The 18,201-nt window shown below is 40.9% G+C and overlaps 1 protein-coding gene across 4 annotated transcripts in view; it reads left to right on the forward strand.

Annotated features, from left to right (window-relative positions):
* Positions 1-18,201, forward strand: part of MID1 (midline 1) — a 584,284-nt gene that overhangs the window by 272,098 nt on the left and 293,985 nt on the right. The gene's annotated exons all lie outside the window — the stretch shown is intronic.

The raw sequence follows: 18,201 nt of genomic DNA on the forward strand, positions 1-18,201 counted from the left end.
ACATGTTACCGAGAGGGGAGCTGCAGAGAGTAATTGCTCTAAAAGGAGAATGTAAGGATCTGCAGGTCACGGCGGCCGTAGCTTACAAGGGCCCCATCAGCAAAGTCCGTTGCAGATGTAACACTCTGCCACGCTCCGTGCAGTCTAGGCATCCATAACGATGGCTCGGTAGCTCTGTTCCAGTTGGCAGCTCTGACACTGTCCTCGAAGGGGCCTTCCAAGGCCAGCCCCCCACTCCATGCCTGCTCTCCGTCCATTTAAAGAGCTGGCAGAATAAAGGAATAGCTGATTGGCAAAGGCTGAAGAAGAAAACGGGAGGGAGCAGACTGCACTGGTGAGATTTTTAAGGAGTAGCAGTGCGTCAACCGTGGATCTCTGCATAGTTGTTGGTGTCAGAGAGGGAGTAACATATGGGAACAATACTTAGTAATGAGTACTAATGTCGACTGGTACTTAAAGCTTGAGTGTCCTATCAAGCCTCGTCCGATCGGGCAGCGGGGTATCAGTGGTTCCGTTCACCACGTTCTCACAAGGGGAGCCAACAGTTCTCCACCTCAGGGCGCCGACTTACTCTTCCAGGCGACGATGCTTGGACAGAGCCGGCTTCCAGGCTCGCCTCAGCTCCTTGCTCGCCTCATGACTCTGGAAAATTACTTAGCCTCTGAAGAAAATGGGAGAAATGGCACCTACCTCGTAAGATGAGCGGAGGACTGAATAAAATAATGCAGATAGTAACACTCACTGCAGGGTTTCCATTCTGGTGCTGATGGTCCATTTGGTTCTTCCTAAAGGGAACTGATGTTGGTGCTGAAGACCACAAATGGATTGTGAAACTCCCCTGAATTGCACCGTGAGAGGTTAAGCAAGCCGAACGGGAATGTTCTGCTGAGCGGGCCTGATTTCTTAGGGCCCCATTCTCAACATGGCTCCAGTTGTCCTCCTACTTCTTCAATAGTTACCTTTTAAATAGTATTTTACATCTGAAAATAGAAGACGCAATACAGAGAATGCCTGGCCCACAAAACATTCACTGTGTTCGAATGGATTCGTTTATGTTAGATCCCCTTAAAATAAGCAACCAGAGTTTTGCAAAGAGGGTGTATTGATAGATGTGTCTTCCTTGGACAGGGGGATGAAAGGGAAAACAACAGCACTCCTTATTCAAGTAGTATTCAAATCATCCATTTCCTTGGCTTACAACTACAAGATGCTCATTATTCACGATCAGTTATTTTAGAAATTACGGGAAAATAATTTGGAAGCATGTAGACTCCTCCGAAACTGAGTCCAAAATGCCAGTCTGGCCCCCAAGCAGCTGTTGTTGAATTAGTTGGTGGGACACCTATAGAAAGGAAGGATGTTTAAATGGCCATTAATTAGAGCTCAGAAGGCCCCTAATCAAAAGTTAGACAAAGGGCCCAGACTTCCCAAACACCTCACCCTCCACATTTGTGGTGAGCCACTGTTCTTAGAGAAGAATGCTGGGTACACGCCCACCCTCTCTGATGAGCCACATTCTTTCTAGCTGATCACCCTGAACATGGCCTAGTTTGGGTTTTGTTAATAAGAAAGGCAAGGTATTAAATAGATCACAAGATGCAAGCTACTCATAGAGGGCTTAAAGCAAAACCACAAGTTAGGTTGACACGGGCTATGTCAAATATTTTTCTCTTCAGCCAAACAAAAATGTGGGCTTGCACAAAGCAAGTCACTAACCCATCGGGGGGAAAAAAAAAAAGATTAAAAATAATACTAATCAACTTTTCATCTATCTGTAAACAGCCTTTTAAAGAAATTATACCATTCGTGCCAAATGTGCATCTGGTGCTAAGTCAAAACCCATAAAATATCATATAAGAAAATCATGAAAGCAAACGAAATCACACAATACTGTGAGTATGGGGTAGAAGTGTTACATCGGGCAGCTTCCTGTGCAATGTGAAATAATCCATGTGTGATTGTCACCAGCCTTGCAAATGCACTTTTTCAATTAGAAGACATTATTCCTGGGCAAATAAGAAAGTTTATGAAAATCCTGAAGAAAAGCTTTTTCTAAATCCGTGTCGGCTTTACATGAGAAGGCTGATGAAGATTTATGTTTGATTTCTTGCTTAGTCTTCCTTCCCACTTACTGCTTCTTGGTGAACGAACTCACAGCCTCATTCCTCCATGGGAAAAACAGTATGTGGGGATTTGGTTGATGGCCTTTACCGAGTCAAGGCAGATAAGGGGTTTTATGGGTAGCGCGATTTAGACTTGGAGGATTTACTCTTGGATTATAACCAAGACAAGGGAATGAGTCGGTTGGAACAAATTTTCTTTAGGTTGTCTTTATAGATTGTTTACTGATTAATGGCCTTTTCAGAATTGTAAAATCTTGTAAGGCGGATACCAGGACTAGTCGTGCTCTTTCTGTTGTTAATCTAAATACATCGTCGTTAAGAGAGGTTAGTTATTTTAGCAAAAGGCAGAGATAAACGACTTGTTTTTTCATTGGTTTCAAACTAAAACCAGCTCTCTTCTTTCTCCTTAAAGAGCTCTTCGTCCAAATATTATGATCTTTAAATGGCTGGTTTGAAACCAGTTTTAAGATCCTTCCACCAACTACAAATATTGCTGAGTTTCAGAGGCATTTAAGTGTAATCTTGGCATACAGTACTTGAGGAAGGCATAAAATTCTGCACTGGGTTTCAGGGAGTCGTCCTACAAGAGCAGCCCTGGGAAGATGTTTACAGCGTTTCGGGAAGATGCCGAGCAAAATGCCTTGCTCTCTGCGTGGCGTGTTGGTTACTCTGTGGTGCTGCTCGTCTTACTCAAACGCAGCAACAAATGATACCGGGGCAATCCATGTGTGTTCTGGATTCGTAAGTGTATAGTGTACAGGAAATAAAATGTGTTGGTCTATGTTGAAAGGGGAAAATAATTAGAGAGTATTCGCTGATCATTTTTCTTCTCGTTTTTTGTTTTTTTTTTATGTATACTGTCTTGAACGGTGGTTTTCAACCTGGAGTGGTTTTGCCCCCCAGGGAACATTTGGTAGTATCTGGAGGCATCTTTGGTGGTTACAGCTGAGGGGTGGGTGCTCCTGGCATCTGGTAGGTGGAGGCCAGGGGGGGCTGCTCAGCATCCTGCAGTGCCCAGCACAGCCCAACAGCCCCTACCACAGAGATTTATCCGCTCCAAAATGTCAGTAGTGCCCAGGCTGAGGAACTTGGCTCTAGACTCATCACCGAGTCCATGGGAAGCACTAATTGTGGGGAGATGGAGTAGGTGGGTGAGTATGTTTTCATTGGCTCAGTACGTGTGTGTGAACTAAGGAAAGGTCAAAGGTTTAACATTTTTCACCTTCAAGTCTCTTAATGGATCAACTGTTATTTCAAAGATTAAAAAGGAGAAAAAGCCTAGGTAAGTGCTGAATTTATAATGAAGTCATGTCCCTTCTTGTTCCTTGATCTGCTTCCAAAAGAGGAAAGAAAGGAAATCACCCACAGACTGCAGTTTATGCTTCTTTTGTGCTTGGATTAATTAAACAGAAATGAATAGCAGTCACCGTCTTGGGGAAGGTGGTATCCGCGTCTTAATTATAGATTTGCCCCCCCCCGATGCGTTGCTCTCTGGGGAGTGAGCTGGTTACCCTGAGGTGCTGGTGCAAATTGTCATTTTATGCTGTGAGTTACAGGGTGTGTCACCTTCAGTCACTCGGTTCAAGTTCCTTAGCTGTGCGCCTGCCAAATGGTTTCTCTGTGACGGGGGGTTGATCTTGTGTTGAGAGCAGCTAGCTGGTTTCTCTTAAATGCCTGTGTCTATGTTTGCTACATTTCTATAACAATGTGTTCGCACCAGTATAATTATGACTGCATTAGCACTTACCCTGTAAACCACATGATTCAGGGCTTTATGAGTAGGTAATAAAAACTCTCTCCAGGCAGAAACTTGTCTCAGACATGGAAACTTGGGGGTGGGGGCAGGAGTAAATGGTCATTGTTGGTTAGGACCTTCTGAAGTCTGTGGTCATTAGAAGTCCCATTTATTGGTTAACCCTCTGCAGAGCCAGGACCGGGTGCTGCGGGGTTAAGATCTTTAATCATTTAGCTACACATGGGACCTTCGCCAAGTTTCGTCTGCATTCATTAATTCTTTCAGGAAATATTTGAGTGCCTAAAACGGGCTGGGGGCAGGTGACCCTTCAGTGAACAGCACAGGAGTTCCTGTTCTCCTAGGGCTTATGTTCTAGAGGATGGGGGGAAGGGAGAGAAGCCGAAAGAGAGGGAAGAAAGCAGAAAGGAGGAAGGAAGGACGAAGGAGAGAAGAGAGAGGGAGGAGGGGAAAATACCAGATGGGAAGGGCTTTGCAGAGAGTTAACGCAGAGTGAACCGTTGCTATTCCAGGACCAGCGACAAGGCCAGTCTCCGTGGGAGGCGACCTGAGTGCGGAGTCAGCCATGTGAAGGGCACTCCAGGCGGAGGGAGCAGCTAGGCTGCATGTGAAGGTGGGCCCCCAGGTCCGTGAAAGAAGGGCCAGGGGCAAGCGGCAGTGCATGTGCTAGCTGGTGGACCGGGGCCTCTGGGCCCCTCTAAATCCGGGTGAGGGGCTTGACTTTTTCAGGGGGATTAGGGCATGGATGTATGAGTGATGGAAGTTTTAAATAGATCCCTCTGGCAGCTGGGAGCAGGAGGCACAGGGAGAGCAGTTGGGAGGCTGCTGCTGAAACCAGGTGGCCGCAGCGGGAGCATGTTTGCGGGGCGTCGCATGCACCCCCTTTCAGGGAGAGGGAGCACGGCTGAGGGGCGATGAGCCAGTGCGCGCGGTGTGAGTGCGGCGTGGGCACCGTCAGCCTGAGATCCGTGAGACCCGGGATGGGGGCAAGAGCCTTTGACAATCAGTTGCTCATCTGTAAAATGGGATTTAGATTGCCTCACCTGCAGAACCGCTCCTCGCCCAGCGCCCAGCGATAATCATTTTATGTCCAGACAAATCTGGTAACTCATATAAACAGATCAGCTCTCTGTGGGCATCTTCCAGGGGTATGGGAAGGTAAAGTATTACCTTTTGAATTGCTCTCAGGACGTGATAGAGCCCCTTTTGTGTTCGAGTCGATGTGTATGGAACCATCCCAATTGCTGAAATCATTGATGTATCTACTTCCTTGCTTCCTTACTTCCTGCTGCTCTTCAGTTTCCACATCTTCTTAGCGCCTATTTCTCCTTTGCTTCCCACATTTGTAGGACTTTGAATACATTAATATATATTGCCTCAAGTTACCTTCCAGAAAGATGGAAACATTGTATGAGAATGTCCTACTCCCTTTTTTAAATTGAGATCTAATTCATGTGCCATAAAATTCACCCTTTGAAAGTGTACAGTTCGGCGGGTTTGGATACATTTACAGAGTTGTGCCTCCATCACCGCTGTCTAATTCAGAACATTTTCATGACCCCCAAAAGAAACCCTGTGCCCGTTAGCAGTCGTTCCCCATTTCCTCCCCAGCACCGCCCCCCCCCACAACCACTAATCTACTTTTCTGTCTCTATGGATTTGCCTCTTCGGGACATTTTATACAAGTGGAATCATAAAATATGTGGCCTTTTGTGTCTGGCTTCTTTCACTTAGCATAATGTCTTCAAAGCTCATCTATGTCACAGCTCCTATTTCTGAGCTATATATTTATTTATATTTTTCACAGTATAAGTTTTTTGAGAGAGAGTGCACGTGTGCAAGCAGGGTGGGGGGGTGGGTAGAGGGAGCAGGAGGGAGAGAATATAAAGCAGGCTCCATGCCCCCCCGGAGGGGGGGGGCTCGATCTCACGACCCTGAAATCATGACCTGAGCCAAGATGAAGAGTCGGACACTTAATTGACTGAGCCACCCAGGTGCCCCCAAAATAGGATTTTTCTTAACATAGTAGTCATAGTTGCTCAGAAATTCTACCAGTGACTTTTATTTTATCACAAGGAAGAATATGTACTCAGTTAGTCACAGTTTATTGATTTATCGTCACTACCTTAGTACATCGTACAACTAGAATATTCTCCTTTTGGTACCATGCAGGGTTGCCATCAATGATTTGATTTTTTTCTCACTTGTTTTATTATTTTTTTTTAAGATTGTATTTATTCATCTGAGACACAGAGAGAGAGAGAGAGAGAGAGAGCACGAGCAGGGAGAGAGGCAGAGGGAGAGGGAGAAGCAGGCTCCTCGCTGAGCCAGGAGCCCGATGTGGGACTGGATCCCAGGACGCTGGGATCATGACCTGAGCCGAAGGCAGACGCTCAACCATCTGAGCCACCCAGGCGCCCCTTTTCTCGCTTGTTTTAGAGCTGTCTCCCTTGTTCCCAGTTCATTTTCTTCCTTCCCTTCTTTATAGTCTGGGGCAGGGCTGGCATACTATAGCCCACAAGCCAGATCTGGCTGGCCATCTATTTTTGTAATCAAAGTTTGACGGAAACATGACTATGCCTGTTCATTTACATATTGTCTATGGCTGCTTTCACATTATGATGGCAATGTTGACTTGTTGCAAGCGAGACCATATGGCTCACAAAGCCTAAAATATTTACTAGCTGGCCTTTATAGCAAAAGTTTTCCACCCCCTGCTCTTGTGTCTCACTGGGGACAGGCCCTCGGCGCTGATTTGGTTCCAATCAGAATGATTTGTGACTCATTGTGACCTCTCTGGACTGGGGCAATTCATTGACAAAATTATGAAGATGATAAAAGCATTTGTTGAAATAACTGTTTTCCTCTACACAGGAAGGTTAAAAAAATATTATTTCAATGAAAAAAGATGTTAGAGTATTTCTTAATATTTCCAGACAGAAAGAATGTTGGTGAACATAACTGTTACCTTGAGGATTATAAATGTCATATTGTAATCACAGAGGCTCATTCATACCACCCAGTGGCACACATATGTGTATCAAACTTGACAGCGGGTAAATGACTTAAACCTTCCTGAACTCAGCAAAGGCAGCTTTCCCGGGAACTCTAGCTGGAGGCTTCCATGATCGCACTCCTTGGGCTTCCATGACAATCAGGACTCACATGTCTGGAGTCTTAGAGGAAAACCCGGGCAATTTTCATGTTATTGCCTCTTTACCTGCCAATACCAACTGGACTCTTCTCCGGACTGAGACCTGATCCCAAAGCAGCACATTTGGCATGAATGTTGCCTTCCTCCTTTCCTCTCTGAATTTGAGAAACAACAAAGAATTTGTGGTCGTGGTCGCCATTGTTTTTTTGAACAAAACTGAAGCATGCTTTTGTTGTATTTTTTTAAATTTCCAGATGCCTCCCTTGTCAATCTTCCCACTTTGATAGCGATCTCTTTCTTGACCCCCTTGTGCCCCTGGCTCGTATGCCCCATTATCTTTACATTTCTATCTTCCCCACTGCTCTGTGAGCCTTTGAGAAAAGACGCTGTTTCCTTTTCATGCCTCTGCTCCCAGTGTGTGATGAAGAATGTGGTACTGGCAAGGTCTGAATAAATGTCAGTTTGAGTGTAGGCGTCCATGCACATAAAGCTTCGAGCAGTTTCCTTCGCATGTGTCATTTTATTTATCCATAAATTCCTTATATTAATATAGTTTCTAAATGATTTATTTCATGAAAAATGTAGGTGTCTATTCTCAACAGTGACATTGTCTGCCCTTTAATCCATCCATTCAACTGTCACTAACCAAACAGCCACGATCCCTGGAGAACAGAACTATGCCGGGTCAGGCAACAGATATTACACAAAGAACCAAAATACAAACGCACATACACACATTTCTAAAATGCGATAAGAGCTCAGAGTAAACATGATTGGAGGCTGTGGAAGAACCTATATGAAGAATAATACAAAGAATCTATACTGATTTAGATTGAAGAGTGTGATTGCCAAAGTGCTGGCCAGAAACAAAATTCACTTTAGAGGTTCAAATGAAAATCTGTTAATGAAGAGGCTACTTCCAGAGGTGGGGGCAGAGTTAAGGGAAGACAGGAGAGATGCCAGCCTAACCCAAAACTAGCATCAACTGAAGGGACAAGGGGACGGAATGTGGCACCAGGGCTTAAAGAGAGCTGGAGCTCTGGTGCTCGTGGGAGGAACTTTCTCCCAGAGTGGAACCCAGATAGGAAAGGGGGTGGAAATGCCTGGATGTCCATTTCCTCCAGCCCTCAGATCTCTTTCTGATGCTTCCCATTGGCTGAATCCAACCCAGAGCCAGCTAGCAAGGGTGCTTAAGTCATACAGACACACAGGGGTCAGGGGGACAGAGCAAGGCATGGCAGGATGGAGAACGGATAAGGAAGCAGGGGCTGAAAGGAAATGGGAAGTTGTGGGTGGCCTTTTCTAGGGCATGATATCTAGGTCATGATATGGAATGTAAGGATTTAGTGGCAGGGGGAGGAGATTTCCAGTTAGAGGAAACAGAATATGTGAAGCCTCTGAGTTGGGAAAAGAACTTAGGGATCATTGTGGCTAAAGTAGAGTGAACAGGTAAGGGCATGAGGTGGCAGGGTCTAGGTCATGGACACCTTGTAGGTTTTGAAGCACGGTTGAATGTTATCCCCAGTACAGTGGGAGTTTATTAAGAATGCTGAGCAGGAGAAAACTTAATCTTGGTGCACAGCAGTCTGGGGAGGGAGAAATGATGGGAGCCTGGCCAAGGGTGGGGCAGAAGAATGGGAATTCATTCCCACAAAAATGAAGAATCCCCCACCCTTCCAAATTATGTATTATTAAGCCACTTCTAGAAAAGTTGTATTTTTGTTTTAACCCCCAGACAGCTAAAACTAAGATTAGAGCATTCCCTCAAGAGGAGATTACTTACATTGTTAATCTACTCATTATCATGCACTTGTAAATTCCTGTACTTGAGCCAGTATAAATTTCGTTATTTAAAATCTGAAGAGAATGATATGCCTTAGCGAAGGATTTCTAAACCTTGGCACTATTAGCATTTTGGACCAGATAATCTTTGCTGTGGAGGCTGTCCTGTGCATTATAGGATGTTTAGCAACATCTCAGGCCCCTACCCACTGACTACATGCTACCCTCACCCCGAGGTGTGAGGACCAACATGTCTCCAGATACTGTTGAACATCCCCCTAAGGTGACACTGTCACCCCTGGTTGAGGACCACTTTGGCTTAGCACATACTCTGGTATTGCTCTTCTTTCTTCCACATGGGGTTATGATTTTATACCTATTTTTCCATGGATTTGGGGTTCCCTGAAAGCAGGGAAGATGCCTCATCCTTTTCCTATGCACACAATAAGCAACATATTGAGAGATCAATACGTATTTGTGGAACAAGTGAATGAACAATGAGTGGACCTTAAATGTGATACAACTGTGAGCATGGGATTGGGGTTCAAGGAGATAAGCCGTTCTCTCCCACTGCTGCTTCTTCTCATTAAAAAAAAGGATCGTTAGAAAGTGTGTGAAGGGCGGTATAAAATGTGATGATTTCATACATAATTGCTTCAAATAAACCCATTAGACTTTACAAAATCCTTAATTGTCTAGATTGTGTTGTTTATCTTCTCTAGTCAGATTCAGTTCATCAGTTTCTCTGAGCTGCATCTGATTGAGTTGAGGGAATGTAGTGGTTGACACCTGGGCTTTGCAATCAAAATTTGGATCAAATTCTGGCCCTGCCACTGCGATCAGCCAAATGCTTTAACAAGCCCGAGTTTCAGTTTCCTCATCTGTAAAATGATGATGGTGAAATCTCACTGCTATATTAATAAATGTGATAATGAATGTAAAGTATCATTTCTAAACTATAAAGTATTATATAAATATTCATTATCATTAATGAGAGCTAATCAGAGGTCATTAGGGAGCCCTGTTTAATTTTTTATTATGTTTTCCAAAAACTTTTTCTTTAAAAAACTTGCTTTTGTGAGGCACCTGGGTGGCTCAGTTGGTTATGCAGCTGCCTTTGGCTCAGGTCATGATCCCAGGGTCCTGGGATTGAGTCCCACATCGGGCTCCCTACTCAGCGGGGAGCCTGCTTCTCCTTTCCCTCTGCCTGCCGCTCCCCCCGCTTGTGCTCTCTCTGTCAAATAAATAAATAAAATCTAAAAAAATGCATTGAAAACTTGCTTTTGTTTGTACTGCTTTTTAGGAAAAAATCCTTTGTCAGGAAAAAAAAATATTTCTTTTGCTTTTCTTTAAACAGAATGTTTTTTTATTTTCTTAAAATAATTCTTCCTTTTGGTTTCACAAGTAGTACATGGAAACATTCTTATTATCAGAAAGTCAAACTAGCAAAAATACAGAAAGTAGATTTCTGAAAAATATATTCCTCATTACTCCCACCACCATTACTCACTCAAAGGAAACCAGTTTTAACACTGTGGTGTTCAAGTTCTTTTTCTGTTTTCACATCTGTTTACTTTATTTTTTACGTAACTAGAATTTTATATGTGTGCCATCTTTTTTATTCAGTTATCCATATGTTTTAAAAATATTTTTGCCATTAGGTTCTAATAAATGGCACATTATGGAGATAAATACATTATCTTCTCTTGGACCACCAGCCCATTCTTCATCTAAATTAGGTGCCCACAATAAATTAGAAAGTATTGCCTAGAAAATGGCATCTTTCCAAGCTGCTCAGAACAGATGGAAAAGAACATCAAATGTGTCACGTGCGGACACTTAGAGCTTGTTGCAGAGTGTGCTTTTCCACTATGGCACCATCAGACAACCTAAAATTTTTGAAAATACAGCTTGTAAGGGGAGTTGGCATTAATGTTAGTTGGTGGGGAGTTCCCATAATGAAAGGCACACAGAAAACTGTCAATTGTATTTGACATTCAGGTTTTCAAATCTAATATGAATGCTGCCATTGCCCATTGTTGGGAAGCAACATACATTTCCCATTCACTTTTGTGTGAAGGCATTGTGAAGTGTTAAGTTCTTTGGAGCGCTGTATTTGTGAGTCAGTGTGAGTATGTAATCCCTATAAAAGTCTAATGAGGTTTATTACATTGATGGCAGAATATACTTAATTATTAACCACCTTAATGTTTGGTTTGGTGTGGTTAATTTCATGTATTTTAATTTTATAGCTTTGTAAAAACAGGGTCTAGTTAGAACTCTGAAATAAAGCAGAATGGTGTTTTCTTCTCACCTTTTCTGTAAAAAATAGACATTATTTTTCTTATCTGTAGCAAAATATTAGTCCATTCAGAAGTCTAATATCTTTCATGAAATTGATGGGAAAACTGCTTTTATATCACCAGAAAAAATGTTTCTCCAATAGGAGTGCTATTTCCAAAAAAAAAAAAAAAAAAAGCTACAAGTCTGTTTTTAATTTCAAATTTAGTTAAGAAACAATTCTGAAGGAGGTAGAGGATTGCCAAAGGAAAATGCTTTCCTGCTGCTAAAGAAATGATGAGGCAGGCACTGTGTTTATTTTTATAACAATGTATTTTGATCCTGTGACAAATGTTTCACCATGGCTTTAACATTTTTTCCTATTCTAAACTAAATTGTGTATGTTAACATTTTGATCTGTCTTGAATTCTAAGAACACTAGGATGCATTGTTGGTGTTGAAGACTTTTCTTTCTGGTTTCGTGTAGGTTTAATTCAATTACATGGTTGATAAATGCCTCCCACTTGCAAAGTATCAGATAGGTGCTATCATGGGATAATAGATGATTAAACCAACGGCTGTCCATCTGGGGGAGAGCGAACTCATCCCTAAGTAATTTGGGCACAAAGCAGAGACTAATAAGTTCTATAAGAGAATGAGAAGAAACACTGTAGAAGGAAAACAAGGAGGAAATTTAACTTAAATAAGGAAGATCCTGGAGGTCTTCTTGGAAGAGGTGAACACATTGAAAAATGGGTGAATTTTGATAGATTATTATGAGAGTGCTGGGGTTGGAAAACGAATATTCCTAGGTGGACTGGAAAGCTTAAAGTACAGCATAGAGATGACACTGTGGCTGTCTGCTTGAGGGTATAGTATAGGGAACAGACCAGTGCTGTCTAATATGGAAGCCACTAGCCACATGTGGATGTTTAGATATTTTTCTCTCAGCTAATGGTTCTTTATTAGTAGTTACTTTTAAATTGAGATCTAATTGATGTATAATATCATTTTCGTTTTCAGTGTGTGACTATTTAGATTTGAATGAAACTCAATAAAGTTAACATTTTTCTCAGTCATACCAGCCACATTTCAAATGCTTAGTAGCCACCATGGACCACAGGGGGTTGAAGGAGCAGTGGAAAGATTATTAATCAGTGTATCTCAAACGTTAGCTAGAACCTAGAGGGCTTGTTAAAACACAGATTGCCAAGACCCACTCGCAGAGATTCTGAGTCAGTAGGTCTGGGGTGGGACCTGAAATTCTGCTTCTCTAACAAGCTCCTAGGTGATGTGGATGCTGCCTATCTGGGGACCGCACTTGGTGGAGGGCTGTTGTAAAACAGTGCTTCACAAATGATCACTGTATGAATTTCCAAAGTGTGGTATCCCGATACATATATTTTCAACAGTAAAAATGAATTACTAGAAGAAGGATATTAAAATATTTTTTAAATTTACAAAACCGAAACCATATTAGTAGACTTGATGGATGTAGAACTACATTTCAATGAAGATAATCAGAACAAATATGAGAAAAAAAAGAAAAGCTATCTAGGGAGATTTCTAGATGAAGACTCTGTATTTTTCTATGTAGCTCCATGGTGAACCACACCGAGGGGTTCATGGGCCGCATTGGTCCGTGAACCGTACTGTGGTAGCTTGAATATCGGCTCGAGGATCCTGTATTTCACGCTGCTTATAATAGAGATTCCTCACAGCTTTTGAGCAGGGAAATTATATAAGCCAAATCTTAGGAAGGGTAATGTGGTAGCAGTGGAGAAGAGTAATGGGGAAAGGAGGCTGCCAAAGCTGGGGAGACCAATTCCAAGGCCATGACCGAATCCAGGCAGGAGGAAGTAAGGGCGGCAGACAGGAGGAGTCAGATGCCAAACATGTTGAGGTCATAGAATCAGCAGGATTGGGCAGCTAAGTGGATGTGCGGTGTGAGGAAGAGGAGAGAGGTAATGATGACTTTGAGGTTTCGATCCTGAGCAACTGGAAGGGCAGCAATGGCGTTCACCAAAATAGGAAACACCAGAGGCACCTGAATCACCATGTGCTGAGGAGCAGCTACAAACCCTTTTTGTTATCCCTAAGATTGGATTTAAGTTTCACTCATCTGTGTGGTTTTCCTTTAGGATATTAGTGGACTCTTGTTTCAGAGGTGTACTTTATAGGTCATTACTACACACATCAGAAAAACATCCTGTTGGGTGAGCGACTCATACTAAGATTATTTGCATGTGAGATTGGACGTTTAAAAAGGCACTCTTGCCATTTGCAACAACATGGATGGACCTAGAGGGTATTACGCTAAGTGAAATAAGTCAATCAGAGAAAGACACATACCATATGATTTCACTTATTTTTTTAAGACTTATTTATTTTGAGAGAGGGAGAGGGAGAGAGCGGGGGTGAGGGGTGGGACAGAGGGAGATAGAGAATCTCAAGCAGACTCCCCACTGAGCACAGAGCCCAACGCAGGGCTTGATCTTATGATCCCGAGATCATGACCTGAGCGCAAATCAAGAGTCAGACACTTAAACAACTGAGCCACCAGGCACCCCTACAATTTCACTTATATATGGAACCTAAAAAAACAAAACAGGTGAGATATATATATCACACCTTTATCCATTCCTCTATCAATGGACACTATCAATGGTTGTTTCCATATCTTGGCTATTGTAGATAATGCTGCAATATACATAGGGTTGCATATATCTTTTTGAATTAGTGTGTTTTTTTTTTCCTTTGGGTAAATACCCAGTAGTGAAATTACTGGATCATATGGTAATTCTACTGATTTTTTGAGGAACCTCCATACTGTTTTCCACAGTGGCCGCACCAGTTTGCATTCCCACCAGCAGTGCACAAGGGTTCCTTTTTCTCCACATCCTCACCAGCACTTGTTATTTCTTATCTTTTTGTTTTTAGCCATTCTGACAGATGTAAGGTAATATGGTGGTTTTGATTTGCATTTCCCTGATGATTAGTGATGTTGAGCATCTTTTCATGTGTCTGTTGGCCATCTGGATGTCTTCTTTGGAAAAATGTCTATTCAGGTCCTCTGCCCATTTTTTAAATTGGATTATTTGGGGTTTTTTGGTGTTGAGTTGTATAAGTTCTTTATATATTTTGGATATTAACCCTTTACCAGATATATCATTTGTAAATATCTTCTCCCATTCAGGAGGTTGTCTTTTTGTTCTGTTGATGGTTTCCTTTGCTGTGCAAAAGCTTTTTATTTTGGTGTGGTCCCAAGAGTTTAATTTTTTGTTTCCCTTTCCTCAGGAGACATATCTAGAAAAATGTTTCTATAGCCATTGTCAAAGAACGTACCGCCTATGTTTTCTTCTAGGAGTTTTATGGTTTCAGGTCTCCCAATTAGGTCTTTAATCCATCTTGAGTTTATTTTTGTGTATAGTGTAAGAAAGTGGTCCAGTTTCATTCTTTTGCATGTAGCTGTCCAGTTTTCCCAAAACCATTTGTTAGAAAGACCATCTTTTCCCCATCATATATGCTTGCCTCCTTTGCCATAGATTAATTGACCATATAAGCATGGGTTTATCTCTGCGCTCTCTATTCTGTTCATTGACCTATGTGCCAATGATGTGTGGTTTTTCTGCCAGCAGCATACTGCTTTGGTTACTACAGCTTTGTAGTATATCTTGAAATCTGGGATTGTGATACCTCCAGCTTCATTCTTGTTTCTCAAGATTGCTTTGGATATTCAGGGTCTTTTGTGGTTCTTGTTCTGTGAAAAAAATGTTGTTGGTATTTTGATAGGGATTGCATTAAATCTGTAGATTTTGGGGGGTTGTATGGCCGTTTTAACAATATTGGTTCTTCCAATCCTTGAGCATGGAATAGTTTTCCATTTGTTTGTGTCATCAGCAATTTCTTTCATCAGTTTTTTTATAGTTTTCAGAATACAGGTCTTTCACCTCCTTGGTTAAATTTATTCCTAGGTATTTTATTCTTTTTGGTACAATGGTAAATGGGATTGTTTTCTTAATTTCTCTTTTTGCTACTTCATTATTAGTGTATAGAAATGCAATAGATTTCTGTATATTAGTTTTGTATCCTGCAACTTTATTGAATTCATTTGTCAGTTTTAGTAGTTTTTGGTGGAGTCTTTAGGGTTTTCTATTAGAGTATCATGGTCATCTGCAAATAGTGAAAGTTTTACTTCTTCCTTATCAATTTGGATGCCTTTTATTTCTTTTTGTTCTCTGATTGCTGTGGCTAAGACTTCCAGTATTATGTTGAATAAAAGTGGTGAGACTGGACATCCTTGTCTTGTTCCTGATCTTAGGGGAAGAGCTCTGCTTTCCACCATTGAGTATGGCATTAACTGTGGGTTTTTCATATATGGTCTTTATTTTATTGAGGTATGTTCCCTCTAAACCTACTTTGTTGAGGGTTTTCATCATGAATGGATGTTGTACTTCATCAAATGCTTTTCTGCATCTATTGAGATGGAATCACGTGGTTTTTATCTTTCCTCTTATTAATGTGATGTATCACATTGATTGATTTGCAAATACTTAACGACCCTTGCATTCCTGGAATAAATGCCACTTGATCACAGTGAATGATTTTTTAATGTATTGTTGAATTCAATTTGTTAATATTTTGTTCAGGATTTTTGCATCTATGTTCATCAGAGGTTTTGGCCTGTGTTTCTCTTTTTTTTGTAGTGTCTTTATCTGGCTTTGGTATTAGGGTAATGCTGGACTCATAGAATGAATTTGGAAGCTTTCCTTCCTCTTCTATTTTTTGGAATAGTTTGAGAAGAATTGTATTAACTCTTCTTTAAATGTTTGGTAGAATTCACCTGTGAAGCCATCTGGTTCAAGACTTTCATCTGTTGGAAGTTTTTTGATTACTGATTCAATTTCATTGCTAGTAATCTATTCAAATTTTCTATTTCTTCCTGATTCAGTTTTGGAAGTTTATATATTTCTAGGAATTTTTCCATTTCTTCTAGGTTCTCCTGTTTGGTGGCATATAATTTTTCATAACATTTTCTTATAATTCTGTATTTTTGTGGTGTTGGTTATTATTTCCTTTTCATTTCTGATTTTATTCATTTGAGTCCTCTCTCTCTGATGAGTCTGACTAGAGGTTTATCAATGTTGTTGATCTTTTCAAAGAACCAGCTCCTGGTTTCAGTAATCTGTTCTATTGTTTCTTTAGTCTCTATTTCATTTATTTCTCCTCTAATCTTTATTATTTCCTTCCTTCTCCTGGTTTTGGGCTTTGTTCTCTTTCTAGCTCCTTTAAGTGTAAGGTCAGGTTGTTTATTTGAGATTTTTCTTGTTTCTTAAGGTAGGCTTGTATTTCTATAATCTTCCCTCTTAGGACAGCTTTCACTGCATTCCAAAGATTTGGGACCATTGTGTTTTCATTTTCATTTGTCTCCATGTATTTTTTAAATTTCCTCTTTGATTTCTTGGTTGATCCATTTATTGTTTAGTAGCAATAATTATTTAGTTTAGTTTAGTTATTTAGCCTCCATGTATCTATGTTCTTTCCAGATTTTTTCTTATGCTTGATTTCTAGTTTCATAATGCTGTGGTCAGAAAAGATGCATGATATGATTTCAGTCTTTTTAAATTTATCAATACTTGTTTTGTGGCCTAATATGTGATCTCTTCTGGAGAATGTTCCATGTGCACTTGAAAAGAATGTATATTCTGCTGTTTCTGGATGGAATGTTCTGAATATATCTGTTAGGCCCATCTGGTCCAGTGTGTCATTCAAAGCCATTTGTTTCCTTATTGATTTTCTGTCTGGATGATCTATCCTTTCATGTAAGTGGGGTGTTAAAGTCCCCTACTATTATTGTATTACTGTCGATTACTTCCTTTATGTTGATTAATAGTTGTTTTATGTATGTAGGTGCCCCCATATTGGGTACATAAATATTTACAATTATTATATCCTCTTGTTGGATTGTTCCCTTTATCATTATGTAACGTCCTTCTTTGTCTCTTGTTACAGTCTTTGTTTTAAATTGTATTTTGTCTGATTTATGTATTGCTACCCCAGCTTCCTTTTCACTTCCATTTGCATGGGAAATGTTTCTCCATCCCTTCACTTTCAGTCTGCATGTGTCTTTAGGTCTGAAGTGAGTCTCTTGTAGGCAGCATATAGATGGGTCTTGCTTTGGGGGGGGGGGGGCGGAGTCTTGCTTTTTCACTTGTTCATCACCCTGTGTTTTTTTATTAGAGCATTTAGTCCATTTACTTTCAAAATAATTCTTAATAGGTATGTACTTATTGCCATTTTGTTACTTGTTTTATGGCTATTCTTGTAGTTTTTCTCTATTCCTTTCTTCTTCTCTTGCTCTCTTCCTTTGTGGTTTGATGGCTTTCTCTCTCTTTCTTTTTTTAATGGCTTTCTTTAGTGATATGCTTGGATTCCTTTCCCTTTATTTTTTGTGTATCTGTAACAAGTTTTTGATTTGTGGTTACCATTAGGCTCATATATAACATCTTATGCATATAGCAGTCTATATTACATTGATGATCATTTAGGTTCGAACCCATTCTAAAAGCACTAAATTTGTACTCCCCTCTCCCCACATTTTATGTAAATGAAGTCATACTTTATATCCTCTTATTTTGTGAATCCCTTGACTGATATTTATAGATAGAATTTATTTTACTGCTTTTGTGCCTTAACCTCCTCACTGGTTTTATAAGTCATTAATCTACTATTTTTATTTTATTATGTGCTTGCATTTACCTGTGAAATTTTTTCCTTTCATAATTTGCTTACCCCTGATCATGGCCTTTTCTTAGAAAAGGCCAAACAGAATTTTTTTTTTTTTTTTTTTGGGAGAGAGAGAGAGAGTGTGTGCACATGCATGAGGGAGGGGAGGGGCAGAGGGAGAGGGAGAGAATCTTAAGCAGGCTCCCTGCCCAATGCAGAGCCCAATGCAGAGTTCAATCTCATTACCTGAGCCAAAATCAAGAGTCAGATACTTAACCAACTGAGCCCCCCAGGAGCCCCCCAAACAGACTTTTCAATACAGAGAACAAAGTGGTGGTTGCCAGAGAGGAGGTAGGTGGGGGATGGGCAAATTAGATCAAGGG

This window comes from Leptonychotes weddellii, chromosome X, assembly GCF_054177405.1.
Source record: "Leptonychotes weddellii isolate Sample4059 chromosome X, ASM5417740v2, whole genome shotgun sequence".
In the NCBI taxonomy this organism is placed as follows: domain Eukaryota; kingdom Metazoa; phylum Chordata; class Mammalia; order Carnivora; family Phocidae; genus Leptonychotes; species Leptonychotes weddellii.